Genomic DNA, 19,463 nt, shown 5'->3' with positions numbered 1-19,463 from the left:
TCTACATGTACACAGACAGCGTCAATATATAGTCCGCAAAGTTTTACTGCTAAAACCATTAGGCATGAAAAGTACTCTAAGTAATTCACATTTCAGGTAGTATCAAATCATGTAGTTTTGCGATTGTTGTCACTTATACTCTATACAATGTAACCGGAGTTTTGGCTGCATGATGGATCTGTGTAACAGGTTACTAGTATCTCGGAGGACGACAACATATTCTGGCCAATAAAGACTTTTTGTGCTCGAATTTAGCTTTCGCTGATTTGGATGAGGCCTTAACTAAGGAGGATCGCCATGCTTGTGGCTTGTTTCCGCTATACAGATGACACAGGAACCTCTCACTAATGCGGTCGCTGTGAGTTCAAATCCAGCTCATATTGGCTTTCTCTCCTGCCGTACGTGGAAATGTCTGCCAGAAAGCTGCGTATGGTCATGAGTTTCCCCCGGGCTCTGCCCGGTTTCCTCCTACCATAATGCTGGCCGCCGTCGTATAAGTGAAATATTCTTGAGTACGGCGTAAAAGACCAATCAAATAAAAAAAGGGAAAAATTCCGCCATACAGCCCGGTTTTCGCCCAGAATAAACCGGACCACGGTTAAATGATTGAAATATCCTTTAAGGTATCGTTTAAAACATCAATTTTCAGAGGTATTTTAAAAGCTTTTATTTTCGTAGTAGTTGTAATTTGTATATCGTGTTGAACAGTATCTAGTCATTATCGTTTTTTTTTGAAGTTCCAATTCCTGGCTATTTTTCAATAACTTAATATTACAGAATATAAAAGGAATAGAATAGAACAAGCCCCATGGGTTTTAAAAATTTTGTACGGTGAAACAAAAAAACCCTCAAATATTAAAAAGATTGATATAAAACATTTAAACTGGCATCGATCGAATAAAAAAGGATTTCAAGAAAAGGGTGGAAACAGACCTAAACGGCCACAAGCCTACTTTTCTGAATTGTAGGAAGAACTGGAAACACGATGTCGTGTCACTAGAATACCTCACGGTCAGAAACAGGGAGAACACAGGGTTCGTGTGACGTAAGAGGAAACAGCTGCGTCCAGGGGCTCTCGCTAAAAACTTACTTTGCTTAGTTCGAACTGCGACATGTCAATTGTGCTACATTACAGAAACGAAAACGCTTAGGCTTTGTAAGGTTCATGTGGGATACTTTATCGATGCATGTATACATTTAGTCCAGTGTTTCCTTTACTTTAACAACGTTTAAACTAGGTATCGTCCAATGAAAAGGTTTAAGCTGACAATAATACTGAGTCTGTTCAGCAACATATACTTCCCTGTATAGACTGGCTTTCAGCTTCCTGTGCACGGATAACATGGGTGATATAGGCTGTGTTTGTAGACTTGTATATTGCACATATGTTACAACTTCTACCAGTTTGTTTCTTTGATAAATGTTTTTATTGCATTCTTTTTAAGAATATTAACAGAACATTGTTGCATGAAATAATGCATCTCATTAATATGACCCGTCGGATTTTCATGTCCCATGTTAGCCATTATGCCTGGGTTTGTTTGATATGATGACTGTACGATACATGTAGTGACCGCTGTTTTATGTGATTTCTCCTTAATTCTCTTCAGATTGAACTATTGTGTAACATAACAGCCTCAAAAGGAAAGTTTGATGGAGTTATTAGAGATAGGAACAAACACGTGACCTGCGCTGTTCAGGGTAGTGCTGTGTTTAACGACGAGATCAGGTCGTTCGGCAGAACGCAGCGACTGATGGGGAATACCCTTCCCCAAGCGAACACAGCTGACGAGGAGTGTTTTCCTTGCGGTTGTTGTATTCTCTCGGTGATGCTTATCGTCATTCTGCTTATTGATTTCTACCAGGCTCCGATCTTTTTTCATGGCCAAACGACCCAGACCGAGAACGTGACGTTGCGACCAGACTATTTCTTTGCAAACATTGATCTCTTCATAATAAACGTGGCCTTCCTTTGTTCTCCTAATTAGTCTCAAACGGATAATTATAGTGTGTTCAATACACACAGCAAACTAACTGATCCCAGGCTCTCCGACCTTCTCCGCTCCACAATCCTCCGTGTCTTTGGATGGGACATGAAAGGGGACGTCCAGGTGTTCAAACTCTTGGCCACACAGATGTCCACACAACCGCGTGACAAAGAAATACTCTCATGTTTAGCTTTTACATGTTCTATTAAATATGATAGAACGGGTTTTGAATGTCAGTTTTGCTTGCATATAATGTAAAACATTATTTCTGCCATACCACGATGTTGTTTCATTGTATAGACGGAAGTTTACCCACGAGGTGGCATTTACACCAAAGTATCTCACTCAGCCATAATACGGACGATACCAGACATGACAGCTATGTGCCCAGTCATCATTTCCTACAACTGATCAACCTATACACGAACATCTTTGTCCTCATTAAAGAGCACTGCCTCTTGAAAACCAAGTAATATTTCAGATTGTGCGGGATGGCCAAGTCTGGGATTGAACCTCAGACCTCGAACTATACTTTAGCTGACGACAGGTGGGTTGGTGTCCAATAAATCATAGACATTTCTCTTCCTGTAACAAGTCAGGTGACCCGCAAAACGGGTACACATAACCATTTATGCATGTGTGCTATGACATAGCAGACTTTGGTGACACAGCCCAATATGTATTCAGCTGAGCTTTGGCTCTCTTGGCGTGTATTTTTCTACGTTTTCGACATAAAACTAAGTCTCGGGTATCAGAAAGATTCGCATGAATGGCACTGTGTGCAGTTTACTGTGTGTGAATGCTTTTCACCACATGTACTTGAAAAGTCACGTGAGCCATCACGTGATCATCGTTTTGTATATACAGGTGTTTGAGTACCATAAGTTGTAAAAAGTTAATCACCATACTGCTTGGACTGCGATAAGAACACCGTGGTGCATTTGGGTGTTGTCGGAGATGGTTTAACAAATTATGGTAACCTTTGCCAAATTCTTTCCGAAATGTGCCATATATGCTCTATAGGATAGCTAAGTAAATAAGACTACCATCAAATTATCTTTTCGGCACATTTTTTTTTGAATACTGTAATATGTATTAATCTTCATTTTTGTACAAAAGAGGCCAAATTACAATAAACACATCTTATGTAAATCGATTCACGATTGCTTAATACGACTGGATTGGGTTTAATAACGCTGTACCTTGACAACAGAGGCAAGGTTTGTTGGGGGGAAGGCGGGGAGCGCAGAGAAGCCACCACCCTTTGTTAGATATTTGACTGGGGTCAAATGTCCCTCAGCAGCCAACCAGCGAGCCTGGGACTTTTGAGATATGTATACTGAAGGGAGATTTCTAGACCATCCAAAATTGAAAAAATACTGAAACACACTTTGGGTGATCAGTGATAAGGCACTGATTGTGATTTTTGACTTTTTACAGATATGAACATTCGCGGATAATGCGAAAACGTCACTAATTACATAACACTTTCATACTTAGAATAAAGCCGAAGTCTCTTTCTTTTCACGCTCGCCATAGTTTTGCCGTTAAAGAAGAAAACCTCACACCGTAACGGTTACTTAAGTTTGGTAATAAATTGCGCCTCAATGGAGAATTCAGGGTAAAACCTTTAATGAAGCCAATTATTTCATGACAATTACAATGCCATTTGGAAATAATCATATTCTGTCCGCTCTTCGTTTTGAAATTATCAATTAAAGCGCTGCATCATATGTCATTTGCCAACCCCAATGGCGGAAATAATGGACACGGGCCTTCCGTTAACTCAATTAATAACTAATACGATAATGCTTTTTAGAGATATGATTAAGTTTTATGTCAAACTGTAATATTGGCTGCAAGATGGAACAATGAAGGCTTACACTGAGCTTCCGTGCCCGACCAAATGGATATATCCTCTCCGGTGCCATCCGTTCAGAGGGTTCTTCCCCTACCCGAATGGGCACTTGAACTGCTAATTTATACAAGATCTGAAAACATGTGTCCAAGCCTGCTGGACATTGGAGCCATCGGCGGATGAAATCTTTGACGCCAGAGTGAATTCAGGACAAAGGTATCTTCCCAGTTACAATACATGGTATTAAGCACTGGCTTGGGAATAATCTCTCATAGTGTTCATATTGCCAACAAACGCGTCTATTTGTTGGGTCCCAAGGTAACAAGAAGTATTAATGTTATTTTTCGGTGAGAGACATATTCTGTAGCGTTTGCAGACAAAAATCATCTGACAAGCAACGCGATATCACAGTTGTTATTACATAGCGGCTGGATTTACGAACAGCTCTCTAACATATACTTCGTAATTGATGTGGTGTGTATATATCACTTCGTGCCACAAGTTAACTTGTATGAAAGTAATTGTACGGGAAAGCTCTTAAACTAGCTCCCGTTATTCAGTTAGTATACACCGATGTGTTCCAAAGAGATTCTGGTAAGACTGTACGATGTCTGTATCATACACGCCGACAATACATTGAGACGCTGATTCATTGAGACGCCATATTGCATTAGACTGCGGATTACAAAACGACTTTCCTTTCTGAAATTTGATAGCCACAAATGTTGCATGCTACCCTTCGGTCTCCAGGCACTGGACCATAAAAATAAATTTTATTAGGCTGTATGTACGGTACTTTAGAATGAAGCTCTTATCATCTAATTGTACAGACTTTTATTATCTGTAATAGAGTATGGCTCAACTCCGTTCTGAAACCAAAGATTGTATTCGTCATAGCATTCTGAGGCGCAGATCCATGTTCATATGGTATAAAAATGTGTCTGAACCTAACAAGTTTGATGACTAAAATATTTGAAGAAACTTGACTCTCATTTGCTTAAATCCCATTGTTTTTTATTCATTGATTTATGAAATAGTAACAAGGTTAAAAAACACATTTTAACAAGCTTTCTTCGAACAAGGAAATAAAGCATTTTTCCTCATGTCCCTTACACCATATAGGCCTACTACCCGCCTTCGTCCCATCAGTTAATATTCCCACTTGCAAATTTTCGTTCGTGCCACCCATTCCCACCAGCTAACTTCTCGCTAGCAAACTTTTGTACGATAACCATTGTCCTCTCATCGGTTATTGCTCACACCATCATTCACAGCAGTGGCTCAGTTGGTTAGCACGCTAGCACAGTGTAACGATCTAGGAACCGCTCGCCAATGCGGTCGCTGTGAGTTCAAGTCCAGCTCATGCTGACCACCTCTCCGGCTGTACGTTGGAAAATCAGCAAACTGCGGATGGTCGTGGGTTCACCCTGGCTCTGCCCAGTTTCCTCCCACCACAATGCTGGCCGCCGCGTATAGGTGAAATATTCTTTACGGCGTAAAACACCAATCAAATAATAAATAAAAATCATTCACAGCTAGCAGCTTACATTTTAGTGAAATATTATTGAGTACGGCGTAAAACACTAAATAAATAAATAAATAAATAACATTTGCATGATTCTATCGTCCCCAACATCCATCATTCCCATCAGCCATCGTTCCCACCAGTTAACACTCCCACTGGCAATCTTTCGCACTACAGCCATCTTTCCAACAAGACATCATTAGCACTAGCAAACATTCCCACAAGCAAACTTTTGCACTAAAGACATCGTTCGGACTATCCGTAATCCTACCAGTCATCGGTTCCATCTACCAAAATCCCCACAAACAAACTTTTGCACTGGAGCTATCGTTCACAGCATCCGTTATTTCCACCAGTCATCATTTCCGCCAGCTATCATTCCTACTAGCACACTTTTGCACACTAGTCATCGTTCCCGGGATTCGTTATTCCCACAAGCTATCAGTTCCATCTGCTTAAGTTCCCACAAGTAAATTATCGCACTACTCATCCTTCCAAACATTCTCTCTCAGTCCAACCAGCTAGCATTCTCTCAAACAAACTTCTGCACTAAAGCCATCGTCTACAGCATACGTCATTCCCACCAATGTTCCGACAAGTAAAAGTTCTGTGACATGCAAAGACATTCCAAGCTATAACTGCAGATTACCCATAGTGACAGATAATGTTAACGAAATTTCAGAAAACATTTTTCTTATGCAACGAGGTATCACACCTGTATTTACTCCATGTTATAGCGCTGTCTGAAATCGCTAGCCATTGAGAATTTATGGAACTTTGTCATGTTTGGCCCAATCACGGACGTTTCTTCAGGCGATTTTTTCTTAGGGCGAGTTTATCTTCGGGCGATCAATTTAGATTCTGTTGTTAATTCTCAAATATTATCAACTTTCCGCTAATTAGGTTTCAGTTTAATTATTTTCCCTACTGACGTTCCGTTATATAGATTGTGACACTGCCCGAATAGAAAATTCCTTCACTTCCCAGATATGCCCTGTCACACATCCCATGTCCTAGGGCTACGTAGCACATAATATTTGCATCCATAGACTTAAAGTCTTTGGAGAGGGTTAGGAGATGATACAGGTTTGTTTTCATTTATTATTTGATGTCCCCCATAATTCCATACAAATAATCTCCGGAATCTGATAGAAAATCCATTTAATATGTTTGACTAGAGAAAAGTAGCCTCCGGGCTTTATTACATATTCTTACTAATTTGCCCGGAATTACTTCTGTACGGATGATATCACAACCCAATTTTCTTCTTCTACTGGCCATTCCTACACTATACAGGGAGACTATTGAGCCATCAGTTTTGTTAATTGAAGATGAATTGCTTGGCGTCATCGTTCCTTGTATTACACACCTTGACTTCCACCAGGATCTTAATAACCAGGGAGTCTGACCAGTGTAGATCTCACACCAGGATTCCCCAGTTAGGAAAGAGCGTGGAATCACCTAACCTGGGGCTGAACTTGTTGAATTGAATGTGAGATGGCCCAAGGATACAATTAAGACAGTACAGAGCCGACTGGGTTTGAGCAATGACTCATCAGTGGATTCTATACGTATACCAGAACTATAGCTGAAAACTATCATTAGGCCCTTTCACAATGAGCGCTCATCCCGAAACGTTAGTCAAAGATGAGCATTTTTTCTCTCCAGTAACTGTGGTATATGTTTATTTATTTTATTTATCTTATTGGGGTTTTACCTCGTACTCAAGAATATTTCACTCGAACAGGGGCGGCCAGGATTATCCTTGGTGGAAACCGCAGTCTGGGCGAACCCCCACGACCATCCGCAGGTTGTTGGCAGACGTTTCCACGGCCCGTGGTATGTGTACTTACGATCCTATACTCCGGCCCGTGGTATGTGTACTTACGATCCTATACTCCTGCCCGTGGTATGTGTACTTACGGTCCTATACTCCGGGAATTATAGGTCAGAGCTTCACCACTGAAGAGCCACTGTGCTTCACCTCCTACTGTCTACATCTTGGGATGTGTAACTAACCCACAAATCTTGGTCATCTCAAAACTTACTTCCGGGTGTTTCCAGAAGATGAGGGAATTTTCATAAAGCATCACCCTAGACACTTCAAACACACCGCTTTCTGTAACGTACACGTGCTTCACACCATGCATTACCAGAGAAAGTTCCCGACCTTCAAGGCGGGGCTTAAGGCAAAGTAATATCCTCAAATGAGTTTCAAATTAAAGTAGCCAAATAGTGGAAAGAGCTTTCAGTTTCTCTTCTACCGTGAAAGAATATCATTTTCACAGGACATAAATCTGAAGGCCCTCTTAAGGGTTAGTGGACTCAAGGGCCCCGGGGAGAGCAGATTAGTGAAATAGAGAGAATTTCGGTAGCCAATAAAGATAAAAATATTATATTCAGTGCTTTTTGAAAGCCGTGAGTAGCTTAGACTTGGACGCGGTGAGCGTGAAATAGGATTCTGATAGTCGACTCTATAACACGCATCATTTGACAGGGTCTTAAGGACGATACAGACGCCGACCCAATGAAGCAACAATTTGCAAACATTTCAAATCATTACCCGTACTTGTGCGCTGGAAGCCTCTGGATGCCCTCCCTGTCTCTAACACGCGAAAGAGGGGATCTAATCTGTAATAGTGAGACAAATTTGTAAGGTTTTATCTTGGCATGCCAATATCCTGCACTCTGTTACACTTCGTAGCTACTATAAACGAAGATCTTTCAACGACAGACAAGGGTGTGCAGCTTTGTACTGTACGTCGTCCTTAATCGGGCAATATTCACGCACGTATACTGGCATATAGGTTAAAGCTGTATATTCAAAAAATTCCCTCTCATGTTTATGAAAAGGTAACTTCATCAATATTGTCTCCTTGCAGAATCACATATATATATTTTGGTTAATAATGCTTCCTGATTTGAAGATAAAGTGAGAAAAATTACAAAGTGATAAAATTGTCAGCTCTGAAAAGTAACACCTCAAACAGCGTCAACTACAATATCCCATCCACCTTTTATAAACAATTTCGTTATCGTGCAAAATTGCAACATAGCGAAACAACAAACTTATTAAGGTTGAAGGCAAATGTGAGATATACGACATATGTGTCAGGTTCACTTGATTCAAGGACAGGAATAGACGAAACTTTCGTGACGGTTCACAGTGAATTTCATCGTATTGTGATTTTGCTCCATTGTATAGCTATTTGTGTGGGTTGTGCATACATTAGATTATTTCCACACCTAAAACCATGCTTGAAGCAGTAAATGGCCATAACAATGTGTTGGTTTGGAGTCAGCTACAGGTGATTATAATGATCACTAGAAAGCATTTGATTTGTGGAGATACATTCGTATATTTACCAACAAGACCCTATCCTTGCTATATGACTGATACAGCGAAACGCGCGTTATTACAGCGAATGCAGGTGGCTTCGTAAACAACTGAATTTCTCTCCTACTGTGTCTATATACATGTACTCAGATTACAAGTGCAACCAATGCACCAAATAAACGTCTAAGAATTCGAAGATGCAAGACGTCACTATAGGGAATGAACATCTAAAGTTCGTTTAATCCGAAAGCTGCACTTTTTACTTATACAGTAATATCATGGAGTCTACCTATTCCATCAATAGGAAAAGAACAATTGCATTGCGGCTCATTCGCAATGCATAGGTTTTAATTTGAAACTTGAATTCGATTTCAAGCAATTCTGTAGAACACCTGGGTCTGAGCTTGTCACATTATATGAATAGGCCCTTGACTAGGCATCAATTCGCAGTTGACAATAATTTAACACCCCAACTTGACTGCATTATTAATATGAAGAGATTCCTGAGAGCGGATTCACCTGACTGGCATTACCAGAATGGTCCTTAAGGAATCCATTTCATTCCGCTCCGCTTAAAATCGGCCTTAAACCCGAAATGAAGATGTCATATCTAATTTGCGACACAGATTTGGTTGAATATTAAAGGAGAAATCAGTTCACAAGTGTTCTTTAATACGAAAACTTTTTTCCGAACAACTTTCTTCCACAAGGCTCTATTCATGTCCAGATGAAATATTCGCGGTGCATCGATGCTGTCTTTGATATGCGGCTTTCTCAGCATCTGGCGGACATGGATTAGACAGAGTGACCTCCCTTCATGGAGCAAACAAACTGCCTGGACCTGTCAGTGAAATTCTTAGTTTGTACGCAGTCACAAAATGTTCACCAACCGATCTACTTGTTATCTTTACCACCTTTTATACGTCTTTTAATGAACATATATGAATAAAAGCAGCTGAGATATCCCATTACAGAAACATTTAAATACATCACGTAACTTTAATTTCAAATTAGTTGGCTAAAGCTAGAATATAAGCTCGTACATTATATATAGAGTTTAGAACAAAGTCAGCAAGGAAGTAGGAATCTGAAGTCTCTATTACAGTGTTAGTTGTAAAACAGCAGCTTTCCTATGTTCAGTTCAATAACATAAACTACTGCGTGTAGTTTCCTGACCAAGCCAGAGGATGATTTCCTCAATGTCAGGCTCACACATGATTATGTATCAGTCAGGATTATATTCTTTCAATGTAAAGCCACTTCGGACCAGACAGTTTTAAGAACAAAGAATTTTGAGGCCACTTATTTCGCTTTATTACATGTTTTAGTTTATTAACTGCACTCCAAACGACAGAACAATGTATCCAAATTAATTTATATCATGTTCGTGGCTAGCCTTTGTTAGTGAAACTCCTTGCCAATAAAGCTCTGGGCGCACAAAGCTCACCATGGAGTCTCGTTTTTTGTCCGGGGCTTTTCTTTTTCTTCAACCACCACTAACCAATTCAACTCAAGTTTTAGGCGAATAAATTGTGTTAAGGCAATTATGAAAATAAAATTAAGGGCAATAATTGTTGCCGGAGGTGCATGGCGGACTGGCAAAGCGCCTTGGTCTAGTCAGCGCGTTTCCAGATTCCCAGCTAACTCAATTACACCACAAATTAATATCCATCTGGTCAGCTCTGCTAATTGAAGCTCCATAATCTACTGTAATCTGTACAATGTGTTAGGTGCTGACGACGTCCGTGGGTCAGTTTTAGAATGCTTTGTACTGTACATGCAAACCCTTCAAAGAACAGGTAATTTGTACATGAAAGAAAAAACAAACAATGGTGACTGAACGGTTTCATGATTGATGAGTTTGACCTTGACTTCAGGAGATTTGTTTTGCGGCCTCATCATCCTCGAAAACGTCGAGCTCTAATAGCATTGTCTTTCGAGCATTACATCAAATATCTGTTGTCAAGCAGTTCGAACAAGGAAGAGATGTTTTCATTTTCTCTTCATATCGCGAGTTTACGGGTTGCATGTAGGGCATGGAGGCTCACGTCATACCCCAAACCGCCCGTGAAGGATTGTCGATCTGAGTATCGGAAATCACTTCAGATCTGACAAAGGCGAAAGACAGAGCGCATCCGGGCGTCTGAAGACCAGGAAGCAGCTGTCATGTACAACTCCAGAAGACACGAGAGTAAGACTTCCTGAAAGACACGGACGCTTAGAGGCCATGTGCTGAAGTCAGCTGGAGCGCATTCTGAGTCATAACCTGATTGACCATAATGTTGTCATCCGACTGACCACTCGCCACGACAGACTGATGGAATACACACTTACAAATTTGATACAAAACCCATTATATTCCGAACTCACATTTTGGGATAAGACATTTTAGTCGGCTCTTTATCGATGTGCCTAGCCAGAGTGCCGTGGAACTCCAAGTCTGTGGCTAGTAACATGACCCCATCCAGGCCTTTGTTATCTCCTGGTACCGAACACATCACCTGATCCCGTCTGGGTCTCTTTACCGGGTGGGACATTCTGGCCGTGCCTTATTACCTTCACAAGGGTTTTCATAAAACAGATCATCGCTATTGACAGATCACGACATTGCTTCTTTCTGTCCAGTTTGTTAATTTTAATTAGCGGAATCAGCCCAATGCTCGTGGGATCGTTACCTCGCACGTGCACGTGGCGGTCTGATGAAGTGCACGCTCGCGTCCTTACTGGTAATGCATTGTGACACAGAATACGGGGGTTAGCCACCGACTCCCTGGGGCTCGGTCTGACCGCTTGGCTACCCAAACAAGGGGACTGACACACAAAGCTTCTCCAGCTCGCGACTTGCCTTCAGCTTGACGCGAAGAAGTCTATTAGCTATAATTTCCAGTAAAGGTATGTGGTGTTTATTGTCTTAACTTTTAAACACATTTACTCACAAACCACCAATTGTTCCAAAGATACCCAGTACATATGTTCGTTTATATAACATCAAAAAGAATAAAGAAAGAGCAAATTTCTTAAAGTCTAATTATGGCTAAACAAGTTTCATTTCATCGTTCCGACATCGAGAAAAAAGGCCGGCAACCTATAAAAGCAGATCATGGAATGAATTCTTTAGATTCGAGATTTACACTATCGTCCGATTATTTGCACTTCCGTCTTGCCCGACACTCGGCAGATGGCTCATGGTTTAAGTGGCCATGTACTTGACGGCACCATAAATCTGCCGGCGTTTTAATGTAACAGATCACGCGACCATGTATAAAAACCAGCGTCTGAGAAATCTACCACAACGCATGTCATCGTTTATTCGTGGAGAAAAAGCCAACAAAATCACAGGGTGTCAGCCAAATGTAAATTCCGCTAGTGCTAAACAGTTCCAGGTATGGTAAAATTCTAAGACACTGACAGTCACATCAATCAAAATGTATCCACATTTTCAGAATGGTATTTGTGTTGGGCAAATAAAGCTTTGATTGGCGAGTTTAATCTGGATAATGGTGGTAATTGTTACCCCGAAGAGACATCCTCTGAAGGGAACCCATCCTCTCGCTCGAAACACTTCCGGGTTTCGAGAATGACAAGGCAACCATTAAACGACATTCTAAAAAGAAAAGTTTTTTAAAGTCATCGTTAAAAGCGGTATAATAGCAGCATTGCATTTCAGAGTTTTAAAACGTTCATCATGGAGTTTCTTTTTCTCTTCTGTCAGCGGAGACAAGGGAAGCAGGCAATGAACAAAATTATGTATGGGCTGGGATGACGGGTTAATGGTAGCCCTTATGTAAGGTGTAATCAGGGCCGTCATTATCATCAATGTCAGCAGTCCATTTAGTGTAGAGTTTAGTTGTAAAAATGAGAATTTTGATGGATGGCAGGTATGATGTGGAGACGTCTGCGAAGTATTTCTGTTCAAAAGGATGTCTTCGTTGACCGTATTTTCGAAAGCCCCGATAGCTTTGGTTAATTGACTTCCGCTGATAAAATGTTCAAATCTCGGTCGCTCGCGATCACGTGCGTCCGCCTATCGCCTTTAGAGTTATGCTGGAAAATGTGTTTGAATTACTCTACTAAATATTCCTACAGTTGTACTCGTCAGAACTCGCCGCATTAAACGCGACGTAAAAGTACACTGGAAACAATTAATTGATTTCAGTCTGATGGATACCATACACATATTAAACTGTGTAATCATAACCTTCATTTGGTCTTTGTTATTCGGCTATTGTTCTAACTCTTTGTTCAATCATCCAAGCAGGGTTTAAGGCCGCACCAAAAACGTGTTCCTCTGAACAGCCCTCTGCTTGTTTTTTGCCGAGAGATGGCCTTTGTTACAGAGCTTCATATCTGCTAGAAACTAAATTTTAGTTGACCTGCATGAAAGGAGAATGTAGAATGACTCATATCGTCTGAGATGACGAACCTCTTTTAACAGTTCTGAAGTTTTGGCAATTCCGTAACTAATCAAGTACATCATGAACATAGAGCAAATATTACACAAATGGAGATTATAGTTTTTGTGTTTGTAACAACAAAGTATAAAATGACTCTTGCTATCGTGTTTTGCAGTAAATGCCATGATGTCACATAAAAAATTTAAACGCATGCAATTTTGACGAATTTAATAAAGGTTGGCTGGGTCCATCCTGACACAATCTTTTTGATCTTTCCTCATTCGTTTAGATGAGGCAATTAATGGCGGTCAGTGATGCCCTTAAGGCTGTAGTTGCCAGTCCACATTCGTCCTTAATTGTTTAATTGTTTGCAAACTGTTGACATAATAGTTAATACTTGGATTTTTGAAATATTGGAAATTTGTTGCCGTTCATAAGGCGTTTAAAAGTGGGCTGTTTTGATAATAGCATTAAACTCTCTTATAGATTATACTTTTTCAAAAAGTGGCAGAAGTTATTATCAGCTTTTAGTAGATGAGCTGACAACACGTAAAAACGGGGCATACTACAAGCGTAGGCTGAGGCAAAAATGTTGTTGTAATAAACGTAGTGCTGTGCCTTCCCATGCTTATTCAGTGAAGTTTTTGGAATTCATTCTTTGAAAAATCTCTGTTTCGCCTGATTTAACTGAATGAAAATTTAAAAGGACTTTAATGTGAACACGGAGCCTCCGTGGCTCAGATGGTTAGCGCGCTAGCGCAGAGTAATGACCCAGGAGTCTCTCACCAGTGCTGTCGCTGTAAGTTCAAGTCCAGCCGTACGTGAGAGGGTCCGTCAGCAGCCTGCGGATGGTCGTGGGTTTCCCCCGGGCTGTGCCCGCTTTCCACCCACCATAATGCTGACCGCCGTCATATAAGTGAAATATTCTTGAGTTCGGCGTAAAACACTAATCAAATAAATAAATAAATAAATCAATGTGAACACAATATAGTATGCCAAGAATTGTGCAACACTTAACCAACCCAACGTATGAACAGACGTCATCCTGGAGTTATATACATAAACACAGCCCACTGTAAAGTACAGTCGCTTCACAAAATGTTGACCCAGGAGCCTCTCACAATTGCGGTCGCTGTGAGTCCAGCGCAGGCTGGCTTCTTCTCCGGCCATATATGGGAGGGTCTCTCAGAAACCATAATGCTGGCCACCGTCGTAGAAGTGAAATATTTTTGAGTGCGGCGTTAAACACGGATCAAATAAATAAACAAATAAATAAATAAATGATTAGAGTTACCTTGTGAATTTTATACTATACTAGAGACTTCTGAAACCCTGTAACTCGACTTGGTTAAGGGGGACATTTGTCTTAAATGATGACAAGTGTTAGGTGCATGAGCACTTTTCACAGGTTTTTGAGTTCATCAGCATAAATGTGTCTACATCAAAAAAGGGTTCAGGCGGCTAGAATACATGGGGCAATTAATTTTATTCTCCGGAAAACCTTTAGCCGAGCTGATGGACTTTGTTATATCCTGCAAAAACAATACAAACTTTTTAATACCGTATCAGCTTTTATTTGTCCCATTATGAAACGGTTAAAGGTAAGATGATAAAACCAATTCTTTATGTACAAAATTCTGATGTAAGGCGTTGTTTATTTGAAACATAATCCGTGTTCCATATTGCATGATGGCGAGCAAAAAGTCTCTATCAGGAAACTTCATGTATCCGTCAACTGCTTCTTGGCACCAAGCCCCAGGTAACAACGGAAGCAGGGGAATCTTCCTGGTCGAAAATGAGACTGAAAAGCACGTCGCTGGTTGCCCAACGAATCGCTGTCTTCCAAGGTTATTGAATGTATGTATTTATTTATTTGATTGGAGGTGTTTTACGCCATACTCAAAGATTTATTTCATTTATACGACAACGGCCAAATGTATGTATGTATGCTTGGTATTTAACGTCGTGCTTAACAATTTTTCAGTCATACGACAACAAGGAGTCACTATATGTGTGCGTATATATATTGTGCTTTCTTGTGGCAGGGCGAGCCCATGCCGCCAAAGTGCTGCCGCCTCTGAAGTATCATGCCGAAGACACCAGACATGACCACCCCACCCAGTCACAATATACTGACACCAGGCCAACAGTTATGTTTCCTTGCTCAAACCTCTCAGTACTGAGCGCCAAACGAGGCGGCATCAAGTACCATTTTTAAAGTGTTTGGTATGACCCGACCCGGTTTTGATCCTGGGGTCTCATGACTTCGAGCATACCGGATGTACCTTTCGACGATGTGATAATTTGTATAAAACTGGCATGGAGTTTTAGACGGTTTAAGCTGCTAAACGAACTGTTTTAAATTTGATTTAGCACACAAAATCTTTGTCTAAATGTAAAGTTTTTTAAACTTCTTCCTAGAATTAGCGCACCTCTCCCTGCATTTCGGTGTAAAGATCTAGCAGTTAACATATTTGTTATAGTTAGTAACAGTGGGTATTCTGGGTATTCTCATGAAATACTAAATGAGATTTCTAAATCCTGGATAGTGAAAGTGTTGATGCCTCCAATTAAATGGTTAGTCTTCCTTTTAGAGTTTAGTTTTGGCGGATTAAATTAAATTAAAAGACTTTTTAAATTGGAAGACGGATGCAAGGGCAACGACATACTGTCCTTGAGTTTTCATCAAAGTCAGTCACTTGTGTTAAGTTGGAGGTTTTTCGCTAAGCTGTGCACAGGTGCACATACACAACCACTCGCTCTATCTGTCTGAGTTGTCAAGCACCTGACAAACCTCCCGGCACCCATTTCACCAAACTGCCACAAACTTGGCTAAAGAACATTTACTTAGGTGAATATCTTCACATATTGCCATGGACATTACATCGGACGCCTGTTGCGACTGATTCGTAAAAAAGGTCGCTGGCGCAGTCGGAGCTGAAATCCGAACAAGCGATCCCGTTAGTCATGGATTTTACAGTGGTGAACCACGCTTGTCAGAACTGGTCCGCCACGGGAGCGCCCAAGTAATTTATGTACGGCCCCAAAAAACCAGAACTGTACAACAGAAATTAAGATAAGGTAAATGTTCAGCATTAGGGTGGACAAATAGTGGACTCACTCGTCTCCGCTGGTTGAAACTACTTTTGCCCACACAGCTTATATATATCTTTTACCTTCTTTACGATTTGCAGTACAAACAACAAGCACTATTAAAGTTACTTTCACACGGTACGATTTACGAGTCCGCTCGTCGGCTTCGACTTATGGAATGGAAATACGATGGGCTCTATTTCATGCAACTGTAACATTCGACAAATCGCATCATTTTCATTCCACTTGTCGAATTGGACAAGTCGATACGACGAATCGCATCGTGAGAACTATGCTTTCCCGGTTAAAACCAAGGAGGCTCTTCGCTTCGCTTGGAGTGATGTATCTGAAGTTTGAAAACCTTCGTTAGTTTTTCAGATAAAAAAAGAAGAGTGCGAATAAATAATTAGCCAATGTGCCATCCATTAGCGGCCTCGTCAACAGGAATATGTCACACTTAGCGATTCATGAGCAACAAACACGCTATTTTCCGTTTTACTTCCAAACTTTCTGATTTTTCACCGCAGCTCCATCCATACATCACAATCACTTCAGGTCGAAAGTTGACTCCAAGTATTCAAACTAATGCACTTTTCTTCATTAAGAACTCGCTTTTATCAGTTCTCGATTACAGAAATCTCCACTTTTATGCAATGTCTCCTCAAATTCGGGGCGTGGTAATACCTCTCCACATCGTCAGATTACAGGTCTTGCAGAGATAGCCAGGAAGGTTAATGAATAACACGTTTGTAAAAAAACGTACCTGTTATTTTTGGTACTATAAACTAAGAATGTCGTCCTGAGCTGTGAACCTATAAAATCTAACTCCCTGTGGCACCACCGGAAAATTCTTGGATGTCAAAGTTTTTCACTCCTCTTATTCTTTTTTCAACCTGCATTTCATCTAATATTGATTCCAAAGCTCAAACCTTCTATCACGTGTGTTCGCTGAGGTGACTTTGATTGAGCTGACGGCGTGATGGAAGGGGCTAAATATTCTACAATTCGGAATTACTCCACTGATGGCGGTATCTCTGCACATTAGTGAAAACCGGAGGGAGTTGAAAGCGCCACAGGTTTGGTCGCCGACTGAGTCATGCCCGATATTGTCACGTCTGTGGTGCTCTAATGTGACGACACGCGCCCCGAGACATTCAGCTGTTGCATTATCTCCTGGTCCTCCTCAGAAGACATCTTTGTCGCATCATGGTGACTCATGCCGGATGATTTGAGGGAAGAAGGGTTAGATGATTGAAGAAGTCTTTAATAATAGCCATATCTGTCAATCCATGGCCTGTGATTGAAGGACGGTGTAGGAAGACGGACCTCTTCTAAGTGGCTTCCTTTCCTACGACTCCTAAATTCCAAAGCTCTCCAGCCGGGATGACAGGGACACGGAGAGGCACGAAGTAGCACCCCCGGTCAGCTGCCTTCCGGAATTCAACGACCAAGGACGACTTCTCGATTTACACACTTTCATCACTTGGATGTCCTTCCTAATAGTCCTTCCTAATATAAATATGGTGACAATAGTTTCCGCCATGGCTTCATACATGCTTATCATCAACACCAGATTGCTCGTCTGCTATACTATGCTTATCATCAACACCAGATTGCTCGTCTGCTATACTATGCTTATCATCAACACCAGATTGCTCGTCTGCTATACTATGCTTATCATCAACACCAGATTGCTCGTCTGCTATACTCCACGTCCAACACGTCCCCTAGACTCCGATTCATTATCTTTCACGACATGTCAAGTTTCAGCCAGATCTCTTTTGGCCTATATCCCTACGACATGCAACACCAAAACAGGTATAAGTTTCTTACGGTTGCTCCAGATATTCTAAGCACCCTGGGCATCCTGCATACACAATTCCCTGAAACACTCTAATGGCCTTGACTTTAAAAAATAGTGAAATAGTATTCACAGTCGTTTGTTCAACGCTTCTTCTTGTTTTTCTATATTCTATTCTCTATATTACGAACCAGCTCTGTACTTGTGTGATCAAATAAAAAGGCCTAAATTAACAAACCCTGTTCTTCTAGAGTGTTTGCTGCAGTACTTCCGCTGTGGCGTTCAGACATATCATTCATTCTGGAATGTTTTGTTGTACATAATTGTCAAATTGCCAGCAGTACCCGGACATTTTCGACAACACTGTTTGGAAATCGTTCACCAAGGCCGTGTTATACATCCCATGCACTATTGAAGGAAATTCACTCAGGCAATAAAACAGTAAATGTTTAGATATATGCGAATCCATTACCCACAAAATAATGAATACGATTCTCCGGAGTTTTCCTTTTTATTTTTTCGAGTTCGCTTGTTCAACAACGATTAAAAATTCTATTCCAGGTTTATATCTCCATACTACGCTCATAGTAGTACAAAGCAAATGACACGTTAGCAGTCACATTTTTGAACAAGTGGCAACTCTCAGCCGCCCCTTTGCACATTAAGTCTATTATAACTAGTATATTTCTCCCTGCCATATCATATTTTCCTTTTTACAGTTCTGCTCTTCTGCTCATCTTTTCCACTTATGAACGGAAAGATTTATACAAGATGTAAGGGAGGGAGTTGGCAGCACTGGCCTGGGGCTGGGGCTTGATGATAAGGACACAAGTTGTACTAAGAGACAAGTTGCTGGTGCCGATTGAAGACTCCGTTAACCAGACGCCTTGCACTGCACGGAATGTCATTAAACAAAGCCAAGCATTCTTCAATTCAAATTTTAGTTAAATCGAGCCGAGTGATGCTCTTGGTGAGACCCCAGCCAGCAGGCGCGTCAACAGCTTAGAGCCCTGTCCAGTGCAGGGATGACCTTGTCGAGGGCACTTGGAACCCGCTCCGTTTTCTATCAGATTTGTTGACGGTTTGAAAAGATAGCCTATCACGGATTATGAAGACGCAAGAGTTTAGTTCCCCGTGCTCCTGTCGCCTTAATTACTGCGTGATGTTGGATGCATGAGTCAGCGATATCTCACGTCCATTCTGTCTTAACAGTCGGAGAAATGTCCCCAACCTCCACAGCGATGTCCCCAACCCTTCAGGCGAACTTTTCTCAAGGATTGCATGGCCAGTGAAGCTTCCAAGCCTCCACCACAGCTCTCCTGGTTCGTCACACATCAACGAAATCATGAATCTCCGACGTAACACTCTGTTAAGTAATATTTTACAGTCCCAGACCTTGAAATATGAGAAACAGTCAGCTCACCGAATATTACACTGTACCTTTGCGTTAAATTGTTGTACACAATA

This window comes from Liolophura sinensis, chromosome 1 (assembly GCF_032854445.1).
Source record: "Liolophura sinensis isolate JHLJ2023 chromosome 1, CUHK_Ljap_v2, whole genome shotgun sequence".
Classification (NCBI taxonomy): domain Eukaryota; kingdom Metazoa; phylum Mollusca; class Polyplacophora; order Chitonida; family Chitonidae; genus Liolophura; species Liolophura sinensis.
Note: the sequence above shows the minus strand (reverse complement) of the source record.